Source organism: Mya arenaria, chromosome 13 (assembly GCF_026914265.1).
Source record: "Mya arenaria isolate MELC-2E11 chromosome 13, ASM2691426v1".
In the NCBI taxonomy this organism is placed as follows: domain Eukaryota; kingdom Metazoa; phylum Mollusca; class Bivalvia; order Myida; family Myidae; genus Mya; species Mya arenaria.
In genome coordinates, this window is record NC_069134.1 from 95,950 (window position 1) to 115,232 (window position 19,283).

Sequence of the window (19,283 nt, forward strand, 5' to 3'; positions counted from 1 at the left end):
AATCATTTGCCAAGAACATCTGAAGATAATGTTGTTAATACAAATGGTCGATTGCTTATTGATTTTTTGATTGAAACAGGACTTAGAATAGCAAACGGGCGCGTATGGGGTGATAAAAATATTGGCGCTTTTACATTTGTGGGTGCAAATGGGTCAAGTGTCATAGATTACTGCATTGTACATGAGGTTTTGCTTACTAAATTTGTAAATTTCAATGTTCATTGACCGAATGTTTTGACAGACCACTGTTTAATTGAATTTGCATTAGAACGGTCACCAAATATACATGAAAATATAGAAAATAACGAAAGTCGTTCACATATCAATATTGATTATTCATTTTCGTGGCGTAATTCAAAGAAAGAAGATTATGTAAGTACTTTAAACGCCGAAAATTTTATTCAGTTTATAAATCAGTTGGAAATATCAGTTGAACAATCGGAAAATAATTCTGATATTGATTCGTGTTTATCGAATTTTGTTAACGGTATCGATAATATTTGCGTACCATTGTTTTCACGTAAAACGGATACTAATGCTTATCCATCTACTTCTAGTGTTAGGAGTAGTTTATTCGATAAAACATGTAAAGATGAACGAAAGTCTTTTTACACTGCTTTAAATAATTACAGAAAATATAAAACTGAGGAAAATAAGGCTATAATGATTCGGGCGAGAAGTGTTTATAAAAGAAACTTTCGAAGTTATAACTACCTAAATATGAATAAGCGGACGAATCAATTAATAAATGCTAAAAACAAAAATGCAAAAGATTATTGGAAATTATTAAAAGATGGAACAACTCATAGAACTCCTAAAAATATATCGCTTGAATCGTTTACAGCCTACTTTCAGGCAATTAATGATCCTAATGATAGGTTTTTTTTCAGCCAGACGAAGACATATTATACTTTAATAATATTATTTTACAAAATGAATTAAAGATAATGTTTTCTGAACTAGATTTGCCATTCACTGAGGAAGACGTTCTTAAAGGTATTTCAAATTTGAATTTGGGCAAAAGCGCTGGTCCAGATCGGATACTGAATGAATTTTTGATATATGGTAAACATAGAATATCGTCTTTTCTTTTAAGGCTATTTAATAAACTATTAATAACCGGGTATTTTCCGGAAAAGTGGACTGAGGGTTATATAGTCCCAATACATAAAAAGGGAAATTTAAACGAAGTTGGAAATATTCGAGGAATTACATTATTAAGTGTTGTGGGAAAACTATTCACAAATATTATTAATAGTCGAATTTCAACTTGGGCTGAATATTACCATGTATATATCGAGGCACAAGCTGGATTCAGAGCTAAAATGAGTACCGTTGATAACATTTTTGTATTACAAAATTTAATTAACCATGTTCTTAACGAAAACAAGCAGTTATTTTGTGTTTTTGTTGATTTTACAAAAGCGTTCGATTATATAGTACGAGACAATATGTGGTATAAACTTTATATATTAGGACTACGGGGCAATCTCTTTTCAGTTATAAAGTCTATGTATAATCATGTGTATTCAAGAGTTAAACACCAAAACGAGTTAGGTGCTGTGTTTGAAAGTCATTTAGGTGTACGTCAAGGCGCATGCCTATCGCCATTATTATTTTCATTGTATATTAACGATCTAGAGGAAGTATAATATCTCAATGGGGCCAAAGGGGTCGACACAGGAATGTTAAAGTTCTTTTTACTCTTATATGCAGACGATATTGTAATTTTTGCTAATTCAGCAGCAGAACAACAAGCGAATATTAATATAATAGAGGAATATTGTAACACCTGGAAACTTAAGGTCAATATAAGCAAAACAAAGATATTGGTTTTTAGGAAAGGGGGTAGATTACTTATAAATCTTCAATTTTTCTATCAGGGATCACCATTGGAGGTTGTAAATAAATTTACATATTTAGGTATAGTCTTTAGCTCAGGGGGTTCACTTATGCATGTATTATGCCGCTCATTTTCAGCCTACTAAATGTTCGATTTTTTAGCACATAAAAACATAATTGCAATTATGCAGGAGATCATAATTAGATATTAATGGCATTTCCTCAAATACTGAGATATTTCTTATAGGACACCTAAGTAATAATTATCACTTCCTACATCTCTAAGTTTGAGACAGGGTCTAAATAATCATTAAATGATCTTTCAGTAATTGACATTATTATGTCATTATTTTGCTTAAAGACAAATATATTCATTTTTTGATAATCACATTCATCACCTGTCATATTTTATCTAATTCTGTATCTCATTTTAGGAGTATATAAACACATACATGTTTTTATTTAAATAGTGATGATTTAGGAATCAATAAGGCAACAACTTTGTGTAACTTTGTGAAAGACATTATACTCTATGTCTCTATGTGTAAAACTTTGTGCTTAATACTTTGTGTGCATCTTAAACTTTGTGAACATTCTATGTGACCCAATTTAATTGAACGAGCTAATAATTAGACTTCTATATTTAAGTTAAACTATTCATAATACTCTGTTATTTGTTACTGGAATAAAACGTGAAAACAACATGGCGCTGCACGTTCCTTTTTGTCGGAGTAACGTTATGTGGCAGACACACGCAATGTCGTGTTGCGGGTGTGAGGCGCACAATGCCGTGCACCCGAACGGTCGCATAAAATATGGTGGAGAACACGGAGGTAACTTTCCCGGACGCTCACAGCAAAGCATTCCCCTAAACAAACGTGCCTTATGGACATCACGGCACAAAAGAAATACAGAACAGGTTTCAAGATGTGGACGTTGCAGTGTTTTTTATTCCGGATCTACACATTTCTGCAAAGCACTTATGAGGATTTGTTACAAGTGCAGGAAGTACGGTCATTATGCCTCTTCATGTACTTCTAAAAAACAGCAACAGCCACAAGAACAACAACAACACTCTGTACCAGCATCGGTGTCATCAGTTGAAGTTATTGCACCACTGTTCAAACCAACCACACCAGATACAACTCAGCCTGATGAGCATCAAGGCACACTACCATTTACAGCAATTGATGACGAAGAGTTAATACAGAGTGCTCCTTTTAGTAATGTGATTAGTTCACACAATGAGATTATTAAAATCAAACGAAAGTTAAAGAATAAAAATCAGCAAGTAAAACCTCAGTCAAAACAAATTTGGAAACAACGAAAAAAAGAACATAGACAGGCTAAAACTATTGAAAAACTTAAAGATGATTATGATACTCAACACGCAATGGTCTATGAATGGTGGACTAAATTCTGGGAATTAAAAAGGGCTTATAATGAGACAGTGGCAATTTACAAAGGAACGGGGAACAACCATAGACATTTTTAAAACATATTATTTTAGACTTTGGGGACCAAAGCCTCCAGAGTAGGGGGGATTATTATGCCACTCATTTTCAGCCTACTAAATGTTCGATTTTTTAGCACATAAAAACATAATTGCAATTATGCAGGAGATCATAATTAGATATTAATTGCATTTCCTCAAATACTGAGATATTTCTTATAGGACACCTAAGTAATAATTATCACTTCCTACATCTCTAAGTTTGAGACAGGGTCTAAATAATCATTAAATGATCTTTCAGTAATTGACATTATTATGTCATTATTTTGCTTAAAGACAAATATATTCATTTTCTGATAATCACATTCATCACCTGTCATATTTTATCTAATTCTGTATCTCATTTTAGGAGTATATAAACACATACATGTTTTCATTTAAATAGTGATGATTTAGTAATCAATAAGGCAACAACTTTGTGTAACTTTGTGAAAGACATTATACTCTATGTCTCTATGTGTAAAACTTTGTGCTTAATACTTTGTGTGCATCTTAAACTGTGTGAACATTCTATGTGACCCAATTTAATTGAACGAGCTAATAATTAGACTTCTATATTTAAGTTAAACTATTCATAATACTCTGTTATTTGTTACTGGAATAAAACGTGAAAACAACATGGCGCTGCACGTTCCTTTTTGTCGGAGTAACGTTATGTGGCAGACACACGCAATGTCGTGTTGCGGGTGTGAGGCGCACAATGCCATGCACCCGAACGGTCGCATAAAATATGGTGGAGAACACGGAGGTAACATTCCCGGACGCTCACAGCAAAGCATTCCCCTAAACAAACGTGCCTTATGGACATCACGGCACAAAAGAAATACAGAACAGGTTTCAAGATGTGGACGTTGCAGTGTTTTTTATTCCGGATCTACACATTTCTGCAAAGCACTTATGAGGATTTGTTACAAGTGCAGGAAGTACGGTCATTATGCCTCTTCATGTACTTCTAAAAGACAGCAACAGCCACAAGAACAACAACAACACTCTGTACCAGCATCGGTGTCATCAGTTGAAGTTATTGCACCACTGTTCAAACCAACCACACCAGATACAACTCAGCCTGATGAGCATCAAGACACACTACCATTTACAGCAATTGATGACGAAGAGTTAATACAGAGTGCTCCTTTTAGTAATGTGATTAGTTCACACAATGAGATTATTAAAATCAAACGAAAGTTAAAGAATAAAAATCAGCAAGTAAAACCTCAGTCAAAACAAATTTGGAAACAACGAAAAAAAGAACATAGACAGGCTAAAACTATTGAAAAACTTAAAGATGATTATGATACTCAACACGCAATGGTCTATGAATGGTGGACTAAATTCTGGGAATTAAAAAGGGCTTATAATGAGACAGTGGCAATTTACAAAGGAACGAGGAACAACCATAGACATTTTTAAAACATATTATTTTAGACTTTGGGGACCAAAGCCTCCAGAGTAGGGGGGATTATTATGCCGCTCATTTTCAGCCTACTAAATGTTCGATTTTTTAGCACATAAAAACATAATTGCAATTATGCAAGAGATCATAATTAGATATTAATGGCATTTCCTCAAATACTGAGATATTTCTTATAGGACACCTAAGTAATAATTATCACTTCCTACATCTCTAAGTTTGAGACAGGGTCTAAATAATCATTAAATGATCTTTCAGTAATTGACATTATTATGTCATTATTTTGCTTAAAGACAAATATATTCATTTTTTGATAATCACATTCATCACCTGTCATATTTTATCTAAATCTGTATCTCATTTTAGGAGTATATAAACACATACATGTTTTCATTTAAATAGTGATGATTTAGTAATCAATAAGGCAACAACTTTGTGTAACTTTGTGAAAGACATTATACTCTATGTCTCTATGTGTAAAACTTTGTGCTTAATACTTTGTGTGCATCTTAAACTGTGTGAACATTCTATGTGACTCAATTTAATTGAACGAGCTAATAATTAGACTTCTATATTTAAGTTAAACTATTCATAATACTCTGTTATTTGTTACTGGAATAAAACATGAAAACAACATGGCGCTGCACGTTCCTTTTTGTCGGAGTAACGTTATGTGGCAGACACACGCAATGTCGTGTTGCGGGTGTGAGGCGCACAATGCCGTGCACCCGAACGGTCGCATAAAACATGCTACCAAAACGTTATCTGGCCAAGCACATAAAGCAATTTTTAAATTAAGAAAATATTTGAACAAATTTACTAATATAACACCTGAACATAAATTGGAACTTTTTGATAAACTTATTAGACCTATCCTATTATATGGTTCAGAAGTTTGGGGATTTTCAAAACGATTGCCAACTGAAAGGATACACACCCAATTCATAAAATATGTACTTTCGGTTAAAACAACAACACAAAATGACTTTGTTTATGCAGAGACGGGCAGATTAGATCTACGGCCGCAATGCATTATAAATATTATTAAATACTGGCTTAAAGTTTTAAGTATGCCGAATGATAAATATGTAAGAATTATCTATAATGTAATGATTAATGATGTTGTAAAATTTCCAAATAAAACAAACTGGGCAGTACATGTTAAAACAATATTGAGTAATATGGGGTTCCATCACGTTTGGCTTGCACAAGGAGTTGGTGATATTTCAAATTTTGTGTCATTTTTAAAGCAAAGAATACGAGACGTTTATGTTCAAAATTTAAACAGCAGATTGTCAGACTCCTCAAGAGCTTTATTTTATAGAAACATTTCTGATTTAGAATTAAAACCCTATCTTAAGTGTGTTAATGTACAGAAATTCAGAATTGCTTTAAGCCAATTAAGATTATCGTCGCATCGGTTAAATATCGAAGTTGGTAGGTGGAATAATACAATTTTGGAACAAAGACTTTGCCCACATTGTAATGTCTTAGAAGACGAATTTCATTTCTTGGTTGAATGCAACCTGTATACAAATATTAGATCTAAATATATTCCTAGATATTATCGTACTAATCCAAATATGTTTAAAACCATAGAATTGCTGAATACAGGTCATACTGATTTGTTAAAGAATCTTTCTATTTTCGTGTATACAGCATTTGCTCAGAGAAAGAATTTCATTACTTTACATGATACATGATTATTATATGTTTTTAATACCAGCCGTTATATAGTTGTAATAAGGATTTTTTCGTAATAATTCTTCTTTTAATTAACATTTGCTACTATTTTTGTTACTATAAAATGTCTCAGCTAGTTAAAAAAAACATATAATCACCGCCAAGCAAGTGTTAAATAATGGAAATGATCATGGACTATCATAGTCTACTTCATTGATGTATGTATGTGTGATGTTATGTGTGGAAATAAACTTGTGTGTGTGTGTGTGTATTTGACATATGTATTGTTAGAGACAAGACCTTTTCACACATACCAACAGTTTTGAACTTCGACCTACTTTTATAAAAATAAAGTTCCTTTGTTATGCATTAACTGTAGTAATCTTGTATTCAAAATAATTGGCATTAATTCAAATTAAGCCCCAAAAGGCGATTTTTGTTGTCTTCTGACAACCCTTGTTTTTTTAACTCACACAGGTGACTTTTAGCGCCTCTGTTAAGTATGGCTATTAAAACATTTTATGAAATGCAGCTTGTGTAATGCCTTCCACATTTTTCTTCAGATGCATGCCTCGTGGATAAGTCTAAACGAAGCTTGATGTTAAGTTATGTTATTTAATATTTAGGCAATATCAATAGTATTTTTATTTTTCCGCGGGTTTTTGAACCAGTTTGATTGTAATTGTATATAGTATTGTATAGAAAAGTATAATTTCAACAACGTGTACATTGTTTTGATTTCTCAAGACTATTCAGCCTAATCATTTATCTTTGTATCATTTATAATGATAGCGGCTTGGCATCTATTAAAAACCTGAGAACAATTAATATATTGATTTGGCCTTAGTATTATTATGGAAATGACATTCATATTTCGTATACATCAAAATGTTCGTTTGGATTAAATAGGTCCCATTTTTGACATTATGGTATTTATTAATTTCTATTTTACTCCTTTTGGCAAAAACTATACTAGCGGAAAAAAATGAAGCGTGTATGGTTATATTGAGACTTTCCATAGGCGAACTTTATTATTGTACAGCTTTACAGTTGGCCGATGTCAACTCATGTTTATTAGTTGAAACATTACCACAAATAGATCACAGCTGTCAGAACATGTTAGATATTCATTTAAAGACAAACATTATTCAAGACATACATTATTCATAAGTGTCAAATCTGTGTTAAAGGGGATATCCGTACAATTTCCAAAACCTATTTGGTCATTTATTAAACACAAGTAGCGATCAATCGAGATTATATCGATTTTGCGAGTGACACACAAAATAAGCCCAAACTGGAATGTCCCCTACAAGTAATTGAACTTTAATTGAACACGTCTGACCATGATTTTTGACATTGATTTGGGATACTCATGCATGAATCATGCGCTCTGCACATCATCTTGTTATGATAAACATTTTGACTTTGACACATTTAACCTTGATTTGTGACCCTGACCTTTGAACCACTTGCCTGAATCATGGACTCTGCACATCATCTTGTTATGCCAAAGCTTTTCATAATCTGAAGCTAAGACATTTGATATGTGACCTTGACAAATTTGCCTGTTATGTGATCTTGACATTTGACACACATGCATGATTTAAGTGCTCTGCACGTCGTCTGGCTGTGGTAAACAGTTGTGCCAAAACATTTCAAATTCCATCCATACATATAAGAGTTACAGAGCGGACACGCTTTCGTCAAACGAAATACTTGACCTTGATGTGTGACATTGACCTTTGACGCACATGTAAGTATCATGCGCTCTGCTTGTTGTCTTTGCAATAATTTGGGTTTTCTTGCAAGCTTTCTGGAGATTATTAGGACTTAATCGGTGACATCTGCCGTGCGTTCAGTTACCGCAAACATTCGCTAACATTCGCAAACGGTTGCAAACAAGTTGTATTGAACGAACCGGTAGCCGTGTACGTTCGCAAACGGTCGCTACCTACAATCGGGGATCGAATGCGAAGAAAACAAAATGGCTGCCGTGTAAGTAAACATATCGATTTCTGTTATTAAACTTCACAAAATAGTATATAATGCCGTCAAACGTTATTCCGAGTTTGTTTATTTCGTTAAAATGCGACATTTGGGATATTACTCATGTTTTTTCTTTATTGTACTTTTTGATCATGATATTAATTTGTCATTTTTAAAGTGAAGCTATGTTATATTTTTATTGTTTTGAAAGTTAAATTTCATTAATTAGTTTCTTATACCGTCTAGAAATAATGCATCGTAAAATTCAAGATTTTTAAATATACATAAATGGTATGTTTTTCAATTTTCATGTTTTCTTAAATGTTGTGATTGTCCGGAAGGTTAATTACATGGACATTATGTTGTTTATTTCTTTCAGAAAACCTAATTTTGCTGGTGGCTGAATGAAAAAAAGGGTTGTGTTAGATGATGGCGCAACAGATGTCATTCAGGTTGATGCTGAGGCATACCGAAGTATAGTTTATGACCAAGGTGAGGATTAACATTGATCTAAATTAAAATAAAAATAGTAATTGATAATGCACCAGTCAATTGCCCCCCCCCCCCACCCCCCAGGTTAGGGGTATAGCCCAGGTAAAATCCTTGCTTTGTGGGGACAAACTGAAGGTAAAATCCCCGGCAAATGCCCCTGCACCAAGGGACCCTATGTAAGGGCAATTGCCGCTATATTTAACGTGAAGACAAAACCACCGCATTCACCCAGCACTGTGGAGCCACGGGGAAGGTAAAAATTCGGTCCATTTCCCGAGACCTAGGGGATAGAGTGGTTAAAATTGACTGGTGCATAATAATTACTTAATTTATACTGTATGTACTCCACTTGCCTATGTGTATATTGATTATAGTAATATGGTTCTTCAGATAAACTGTAAACATACCTGTGCTCATGTCTTACTAATAATGGCAGTGATAATGTTCAAAATATACCTCATTTTACTTTTCTTTTAATTTTTTATTAGCATGCATAACGTCTTCATTTTATATTCTTTTATAGATCAAGGGACTGCAAAAAAGGTTGTGGACGGTTACAAGGAAGCCTATGGTGAGTGATTTCATGCATAGAATTACTGAACACATTATCAAAATGAAGCATATACAGTATCAAACTTCATTGAAATGATTTTTTTGCTAAAATGCCCTATTTTAAACAGATAGCTTTTATACCAAAACATCAAATTTTCCAGCTGTTGGAAACAAGTTATTAGGACATTACATTAAGTACTATTCTTAAAATGCCAACATTTAACATGGGAATGTGGTATTTTATGTGGCATCAGCTGGAGAACCCGGTTAAAATGAAGTAGGCCATGTTTGTGAGTTGTGACCTCGAATCAAATGATATGTGCTCAGGCCAGGATTCGAACCACTTTGCTTTAGCGAAAATTAGTAGACAAGAATTCCCTTTTAGAAGATTTTATTATCTATATTTAGTTTACTTTTAAGCCAATTAGTTAATTGCTTATCATTCTCAGTATATTTGATTTCAGGAAGAGATAAATCCATAGTGTCACTGGAAGTCATTGGTGACGTAACTGACGTTGATGGCAACAATAATGTTATAGATGATGTTGTAGATGAAGGTAATTATCTTAAGTTTGTTTTTTTTGGCTAATTTGCATGTAAATAATATGTAACAGTAAAATGTGCATACCTATATGTGCTTGATTTCACCTGTACCATTACTTATGGACATTTGGGGTGTTGTTACCTGTGATGTAACACTAAAAATACAAACATTTATAAAATATTAATGTGTTATTTACTTATTGTGTTCATCATTTTGTGTACTGTCTAAGTAAATAACACCAATATTTGAAGTTGAATAAGGTTGATAGCTTTCAACTCCAGATCTTTGAATTCTTCTTGCATATATATCATAATGCTGTTGTTTTCACTTTTTTATGTTGAAATGCATTTCATTGTAAGATATGATATCTTTTAGAAAGCCAAATAGTTGATGAGCTGGCAAGCCATGATCAGCCGATCAACAGCATGAAGTGCACTGGAGGTATTACTTTCTTTTTTTTAAATATTAAGTGTTTCCTTTAGAATTTGTAGAATTGTTATATATTACATTTTAAGAATATGTTTTTGCTTTATATTCTATATTAAAGACACAACTTGTTTAAAATTATAACATTTTCTACTATCTTGCAACAAGTAAATTTAAATTTGTGTGTTTATTCATTTTTATCACTTCCTGTTTAACTTATTGCTTTATCAGTATGACATAAATAGATCCGTGTACTTGAAATATGGACTTTCAATAGATTTGTTGTCATAAAAACTGCAGGTCTGATGCAACAGGGTCATCCAAGGTGTCATAAAACAGATGTGGATGTTATTTAAGACAAATATATGCATGGAACAAAATGGAGTACATTTTAAAGTGATAGTTTACTTTGCATGATGATTTCATATTTCAGGTCTTACTTGGACACATGAAGCAGTGCTGCTACTTATTGATTTATTCGGCAAAAATAAGGATAAATTTGCGTCTTCCTGCTTCAAACAAAAGGACATCTGGCAATGCATTTCTCAAAAAATGAAAGACAGGGGGCACGCTGTTGATGGCGTCCAATGTAACGAGAAATTTCGTTCCCTGAAGTATAGGTAACAATGTCTACATTTTTTGTATATGTTAAATGTATTTTGTTTTTGTGCATTTATTCATGTATTTTTATGCTTGAGAAAAACCTTCACTTTCACATCAAATACTTATTGTCCGGTGGGTACTTTTTATTTTTTATAAACAAATGCTAGATACAAAAATGAAACATGCAGTTCTGTTGATTTATAACACAACTTATCAATTATTCAATTACATTATTGTGTATGCTGTAAACATGACACATTTTGTGTGCAATAAACATATCTTTCTATTCAACTGTGTGTTTTCCTGCACTGTGATTGAGTTCATGGTAATGAATTGATTGATACTAATATATTTCATTAAAAAAAACATTTTAATTCTTTATTTCTATTCTTAATTTTGATTCATTTCAGACATAAGGTGATTACTGACAGTAATGCCAAGAGTGGGCGGGGGAGACGAAGTTGGCAGTTCTATGAGGCCATGGAAGAGGTGATGGCTTGAGACCCTGCTGTTAGGCCCGTCAAAGTTGTGGCATCAGCATTGACTGCTCAAGGTGTATTCATGTTTTCAAGCTGTAGTTTATAAATGCCTTTGATACACATGTTAATTCTTTGGTATTCATTTAGTTTTTTTAAATACTTGAAAACATAGGTAAACATGTTACTAATCTCATGATATGGAACTTTTATAATGGTATATCTTTTACCTTACCTGAGTGCAAAGTACTTGCGCTCAGATAATTGTTTTCGGCTTGTGTCAATTGTGTTGTTCTTACGAAATGTCTTTCATTATTTCAGTTATGTTAATTGGACATAAGTTTATAACATTCAGCATACACCTCCTTTGTATTCATTAATACATTTACCCTGAACATGTTTTTTTATGATCAAATAATGTGATGGTATTTTAAGTAACATCCTCCTTGAATTATTATTGCTTTAATGAAAAATTATTCGTTTGTTACATTGAAAGAAGTGTATTAAAACTTTATATGAACATTGTTTCATTCAGAACTGTGTCCCCCAAAAAGGCAGCTATTTACAGCTACACCAATAAGGCCGCAGAATGAAAAACACAATGAACAATCAACTCCCGGTGACCAAACACCTCACACGCGAAAACGCCGACGTGTTCAACAGGAGCCACCTGAATGGTTTCAGGCTTTTAGGGCTGAGCAGAATGAAAGGATGGACCGGTTAGAAGCAGCCAACAACTCCCTGATAAAAATTGCACAAGAACGAAATGACATTTTAAAAACCCTTGTAAATCATTTAACGAAGAATAAGTAAAGTAAACTTGATTGTTTGAAGAATATGGAGAGCTATACTGTACTTCTCACCTGGTTATTTTGTGGCAACTACCAACTCTATCATATCTCTTAAACTACATGATGTATTGCATTGAAACCGTATACAATGCTTCCCAACCATCATACAAACTGAAATAAGCAAGTAAGCTAAATCTATCATGTATTTAAGGCATATTATGGCCCTCTGTCTTTTGAATTAGATGATATTGTTATTATATTAGGGAAAGTTTGGATTTTCCCTTATAAGTCTAATACCTTCATTCAATTCTATTCACAAATATGTTCAGGGCCATAATACGGTTAGATAACTTCATATTATCCTTTATACAAGTTCTTGTCCCTGATTGACTATGGAACTTAAGTGAACGTTTTAGGGCAGGCTGGGATACTTATAACTTCTATACCCTTCATTCAATTTATTTGTAAACTTCACACAGTTATTCAAGACCATCCCGCCTTAATACAAGTTATGGCACCTGATTGACTTGGGAACTTATGTTCAAGCTTATTGCAGGTTGAAGTTTGAGGGCCATTTTAACCCTTAATACCAACTATGGCCCTTTTTGTGTTAAAATGTCTTGCATCATTGTTTGGGCGGTCTAGTGTGAAGGCAGCTCAAAGCAACCTTATGGCTCAAATAATTTTAGCTAGATTTCACATGTACTGACCAAAATTGGTATAAAGGAAGAGTTTAATGAGACTCTTTATGGGATTGCATCTGAGGTCCCTTGGATCGAGATCAAGGACAAAGGTAATATCTGTAGAACAATGGTTGGTATTGAATAACTTAAGTAAGGGTCGACATATTGAAAGCCAACTTAGTATACATTAAGAGTTTATCGAGACCTTTCATAAGATTTTGTTTATTGCTTATGACAAGCACATCTATTATTATTGTATTCACATCTCAGTCAGAGTGGTGTAGTCGAGCCCCTTGTCTTACGACAGCTCTTGCTTTATAAATGTAATACTTGAAAATGTAAAACAAATATTAACATTTATGAAAAATGTGTTGTAACAATCTTGTCTCATGCTTTATAAATTTTTGTAAATGTTTTCTTTGGAAAAGTTCTCTTTTGAAAAACATTGATGAGCCAGTATCATATAAAATATTTCATTCTCTAATTCAACTTTTATATTACATAAACTGAAACCATTCTCAAAATCCTTTATGTTACGACTCTTTAAAGCCACCTCAACTCTTATGTTATACAATGCTTTTAAAATAATTAATACATTATACAATGTTTTTAAAAACTTCATTAACTATGTTCAGTATCTGTGCATGAACCAAGTTCATTGATAATGCTAATTATTTTGCTCAAATACACCTTATCCTATTGATTTTAATTAATAAGAAGGCTGGCAAATTATTGACATATGCATTTTTTATATTTTCTTAAGATGTTTTGAAGTGAAATAAATTGATACTGAGGTTGAGATTAGAGTTCTGTTTGTGTCCTTAGACAAGAACTGGTCTCATGTTTGTGTTAATTGCTGATAGTTAATGTAAAATACTATAGGCAGTTTCTCTTATATCTGCAGTTGAAATTGTGTCTACCTGTTACATACGTAAATGAGCTCGATGATAATGGCCGAACGATGACTCTTTGGCTATTACCATTATTCTTAAATGTTTTCCAACAATTAAAGACTTCTGGTTTGGTCTGAATGTTAAAAGGTAGCAAATAAGGTTATTTTGCATGATGAATTAATTTCATAAGGTATTAATAAGTAAATGATTGAAAGTGAAATAAAACAAAATTATAAAATTGTAACTTTTGTTATTGTTTTTTAATTGTAACCCATCTCGTATTAGAAACAATAATAAAGGTCCATATACAGGATTTAAAAACAAAAACGAGCGGATAGTTCAGGCATCTACACTTTTGGCATAGCGTCAATATGGTAGAAGGTCATGCTTTTACTGTGGTTTACGTACTAAGTTTGTTTGTTATAACAAACTTTATGTTTAAGTCTTAAAGCTGCACTCTCACAGATTGAATGTTTTGACAACTTCTTTATTTTTTGTCTTGAAACAAGCAATTTTTTGCGTATTTATTTGCAAACCGGTGATAATATACTGCTGACAAAAGATCAGATCGCAGCTTTACATATTTCTGTCCCAAAATTTATGTTTAATGCATTTTTCTTAAACAGTTAGTAACAGTTTAAGCCATATAACATTACCTTTGGATTGGAAATATGAAGATCTGCGATCTGACCAGTTGTCAGAAGTCTTTTATCACTGGTTAGCAGATATTTACGCCAAAAAATTTCAATTCCAAGACAAAAAATATAAAAGTGGGAAAAACAGTAAATCTGTGAGAGTGCAGCTTTAACTTTTGGCTATTTAGCTTGTTTCTGTAGTTTTCATATACATATTGTTACATAATGAGGGTAATATGTTCTACATGTAATTTTTTCCCGGTCTCATAAGTTGAAACAACTTAAAGTAAAAGTTAAAAAAAAAATAAACTAAGCTACTTGAGCCCAATTAGATCTCATAACATTATTGTTAGGTTCATAGAACATAATCAACTCATGCCTTTAAATTGTGGGCATTTGAATTAACATGTACTGACAGCTAAATGTGGCCATCGATCAAGAAGTCAAAAGGTTTCAAAGAGAAGAAACTATCGCTTTCTATCCCTGCTATAACATACATTGACCTTTATTACTATTAACTTATTTTTCAATTACATCTGTTAAAGTAATAAGAATCAAACAAAATGCATGGGTTCGAAATGAATATACATTCACAAATTCCCTGGAATATGTTGGAAAAAGCTCCATAAATCTATTTAAATTAAATAAGATAATGTTTATGTCACAGAATCGACAACATGTTAAGCTAGAGATATTACAACAAATTAGCAATGTTCCTGCGCTTTTCCTCTCCAGCTGCATTAAGTGAATCGCTACATCCCTCCTCTTCCACACTTGCAGAATCATATTCTACATCTTCCACGACATCTTCGCCCCCCTGTCCAAAATGAAGTTATGTAGGACACAGCAAGCCGTTATAACTTCTGGTATTTGTTCAGCCAGAAGCATATCAAGATTTTTTAATCGCCTAAACTTTTTAAAAGCCCTATCGCACGTTCAACATCAACTCTAGTTGACGAGTGAGCCTTGTTGAACTTCTTCTGTTGAGCATCAAGATGGCCATTGTCTCTATATGGGACTAGCATATACCTGGATAGCGGATATGCTGAGTCCCCAATCAAGTGGTAAGGTGCAGGCAGCTGCTGGCATACATCTAGTAATGGGCAGTTCCTGAAAACTCTTGCATCGTGCACAGAGCCAGGCCAACCTATAGGCCCTTCCTATTTATGAAAGAAGCCCTGTGCTGTGATCGTGGAGCAGGAACTGGAACGTGTGTGCCATCTACAGCTCCAACTATTCCAGGAATCCCACACCTGGCACTGAACCCCTCTGCGACCTGATCCATCTCCCTTCTCGTGGTGGGAAAATTAATAAAATTGCTCTTCTGTTGACAAAGGGCCATAGAAGAACTCATCACAGTCAGATGGAGAGTGCCTTAAACATAAAGTTCAATAGACAATTAAATAAATATTAATATAACATGTGTTATTTGCAAATCTTTTTATTGAATGTAAGAGAGCTATCTTTTGGCAGTGAAAGATGACATTGAAAGTATTACATATACATTGCAAGTTTGTAACAAAATTATGATTGTTAGTTCCATATGGAAAGATTATGTACATTAAATAAATAGTACCAGTAAATTTAATGAACATTTTAATGATTTTTATTAATGTGACACTCTTCATCAAAATCATTATATACACATGTATAACAAACATCAATTTTGACTAATAAATCTTTAATTGTTATCAAAAAATGCTTTCATGCAAAAATTAATTACTCGGATAAATGAGGTTGTAACCGTGAACATGTATTTTAAAGCCCTAATATATTGTGTATTCTCATAAGGTAGAAACATCATGTTTTATGCTCATTTCTTTCAAATTAAACTCGGTATCCTTCATAAGAACCATTTTTTCGACATTATTTCTACCTTTTTGAAAAATTAAAACAGTAATGGGTATTATTAATTATGGTACATCTTATTTGGGAGTAAAAGTGCTTGTTTAAAAATATACTGTGGAATTGAAATGGACTTAAATTATGTGTCAGTCAGATGAACATAACATGCCATGTTAAAGTACAGAATCTGTTTTAACAGATACCTTTACTTATGCCAAATCTGTCTGCTACGCTCCGATAACACTCCATATTGCCCAACATCCAAAGTGTTGCCAGCATTCTCGTCTCCAAAGAAATGGATCTTTCCCTGGCCATATCTGGGGCAACAATTTTACACAGCTCCTAAAACATTGATAAAGTACAGAGAATATACATGTATATTAAACACTTACATGTAGGTCAATAGAAACAGATATATATATATATATGCTTTAATAACATGCACACAATTCTACAACGAAATGTATGTTAATGTTTGATTTCCATTTTGATGCTGGTGTAGTTGGACTTTAGGGAAGAGAGACAAATGGGTTTGGTACAAAATACCATTATTCAAAATATAACATTCACAGTAATCCCTGTGTTCACCATAATTATAACCCAATGAAGTTAGTGTCTATATGTTATATAGGTATCCAAGCACAGATTGCGAAGCATCTTCATTGATTGAAAAGGCCCAAATTTAGTTTAAACTTATTTAATTTTTCAACGATTGTGAAACAAGCTATTGCAACTTATATCATTCACTTTCATTGGCACGATGTTACGCGAGAGTGTGGTCTTGTGTTGTGGGAAAAACCGGAGTACCAGGAGAAAACGCACTTGCCCGCCTTGGTGACCACTAACCAAACTCACATGCACCCAGGCCGGGAAATGAACATGGGTCACCTTAGTGAGAAGCGAGTGCACTAACTACTGCGCTAACCGGACAACCGAATCCAAAGTTGCAAATATGTGACATTTGTGAGCGATTTGGAATACCAGTTCTCTACTGTTTTGATCACATCCAGTGACATACTGGCATATTGAAAACATATGGACAAATGTTTTAAAAATAAAAGTCTCTACATTTTAACTAATTTTTTACCTCAAAAGTTGACCGATGCATTCGAAAGTGGGACTGAAATTCCACATCAGAATACATTGACACTACGTCTGGAACATAACCTTCAACTCGAACCGTAGCAGGATTGCTACACGTCAGCATCAAGGAAGTATCTGTGGTTAAGAGAACTTTAATTACACCTGAGGACAAAATATATTCTTCAGGGGGCTTATCTTTGGAGGAATCAAATTCAGCAAAATAGATATTGTATATATAGATACAACACTACAGTATATCGTTAAGTACTATAAAATGTATTATTAAAAGAATGTCAAATTTAACTGTATAATAATCTTACATTTACTAACATTCAATTGCATTTATTTTGAATCTTTAAGTAATATGTATCAGGCGATAGAACTTTTATCGGTAAAATAATGTTTACAAAAATATGGGTGGGGTATACTTTTTTATACTAAAACATGAAAATACGCATAAAACATACGTACACACGTAACATAATTATAAACTTACATGAAAAATCGGACATTGACTGTGTTGCGATAGAAATATTCCTTTCTACATGCTCAAGTATACTATCGTCAGTAATTTCGTCGATTAGGATGCTAAGGACGCTGTCTTAGTCCGCCATATTGAAATCGTTAGCGGCGAACAAGGCAGTCAATACACTAGTTAGCGATGCGAGCTGTTATCGGCTCACGTTTGCGGTAACTGAACGCACGGCTGGTATTGAAATTTACGTCTCTCCATACCCTACATCACGCGCACGTCGTTGCACCGCTGACGTCATTACCTCACAATTTCCATTCGCCTCTAAGGTTATTTTATACGCTAAAATGCAGCATAAAATGCCCTAAAATGGGGTTGGCAATCTCGTAGATATCTCAGCATCCCTACACGTGATCAAGCTTGGACCAATTTTTCCATGAAGGGGACGCTAAACCCTTCAAGATGCACCCCTTGGGGTGTGCGGGATGATAGTTTTTGATTGGTTTCAAGAGCGTCAAAGTATGCGCAAATTCGCGACATTTCGTAAACAAAACGTGCTCCCATATAGCTCATAAGGGGGAGCTAATCTCGTATATATCTTCGGAACCAATAATGATAGGAGGTTGGCTCTGGTATTGAAATTTACGTCTCTCCATACCCTATGTCACGCGCACGTCAGTGCAGCGCTGACGTCATTACCTCACAATTTCCATTCGCCTCTAAGGTTATTTTATACGCTAAAATGCAGCATAAAATGCCCTAAAATGGGGTTGGCGATCTCGAAGATATCTCGGCATCCCTACACGTGATCAGACTGGGATCAATTTTTCCATGAAGGGGACGCTAAACCCTTCAAGATGCTTCCCTTGTGGTGTGCGGGATGATAGCTTTTGACTGGTTTCAAGAGCATCAAAGTATGCGCAAATTCGCGACATTTCGTAAACAAAACGCGCTCCCATATAGCTCATAAGGGGGAGCTAATCTCGTACATATCTCCGGAACCAATAATGATAGGAGGTTGGGTCTGGTATTGAAATTTACGTCTCTCCATACCCTACGTCACGCGCACATCGGTGCAGCGCTGACGTCATTATCTCACAATTTCCATTCGCCTCTAAAGTTATTTTATACGCTAAAATGCAGCATAAAATGCCCTAAAATGGGGTTGGCAATCTCAAAGATATCTCTGCATCCCTACACGTGATCAGGCTGGGACCAATTTTTCCATGAACGGGACGCTAAACCCTTCAAGATGCAGCCATTGGGGTGTGCGGGATGATAGTTTTTGACTGGTTTCAAGAGCGTCAAAGTATGCGCAAATTCGCGACATTTCGTAAACAAAACGCGCTC

General features: G+C 34.0%; 1 pseudogene; it reads right to left on the bottom strand.

The window, feature by feature from the left end:
* Nucleotides 1-15,322: 15,322 nt before the first annotated feature.
* LOC128213745 (putative nuclease HARBI1) lies at nucleotides 15,323-17,590 on the bottom strand (annotated as a pseudogene).
* Between the last annotated feature and the right edge of the window lie 1,693 nt (nucleotides 17,591-19,283).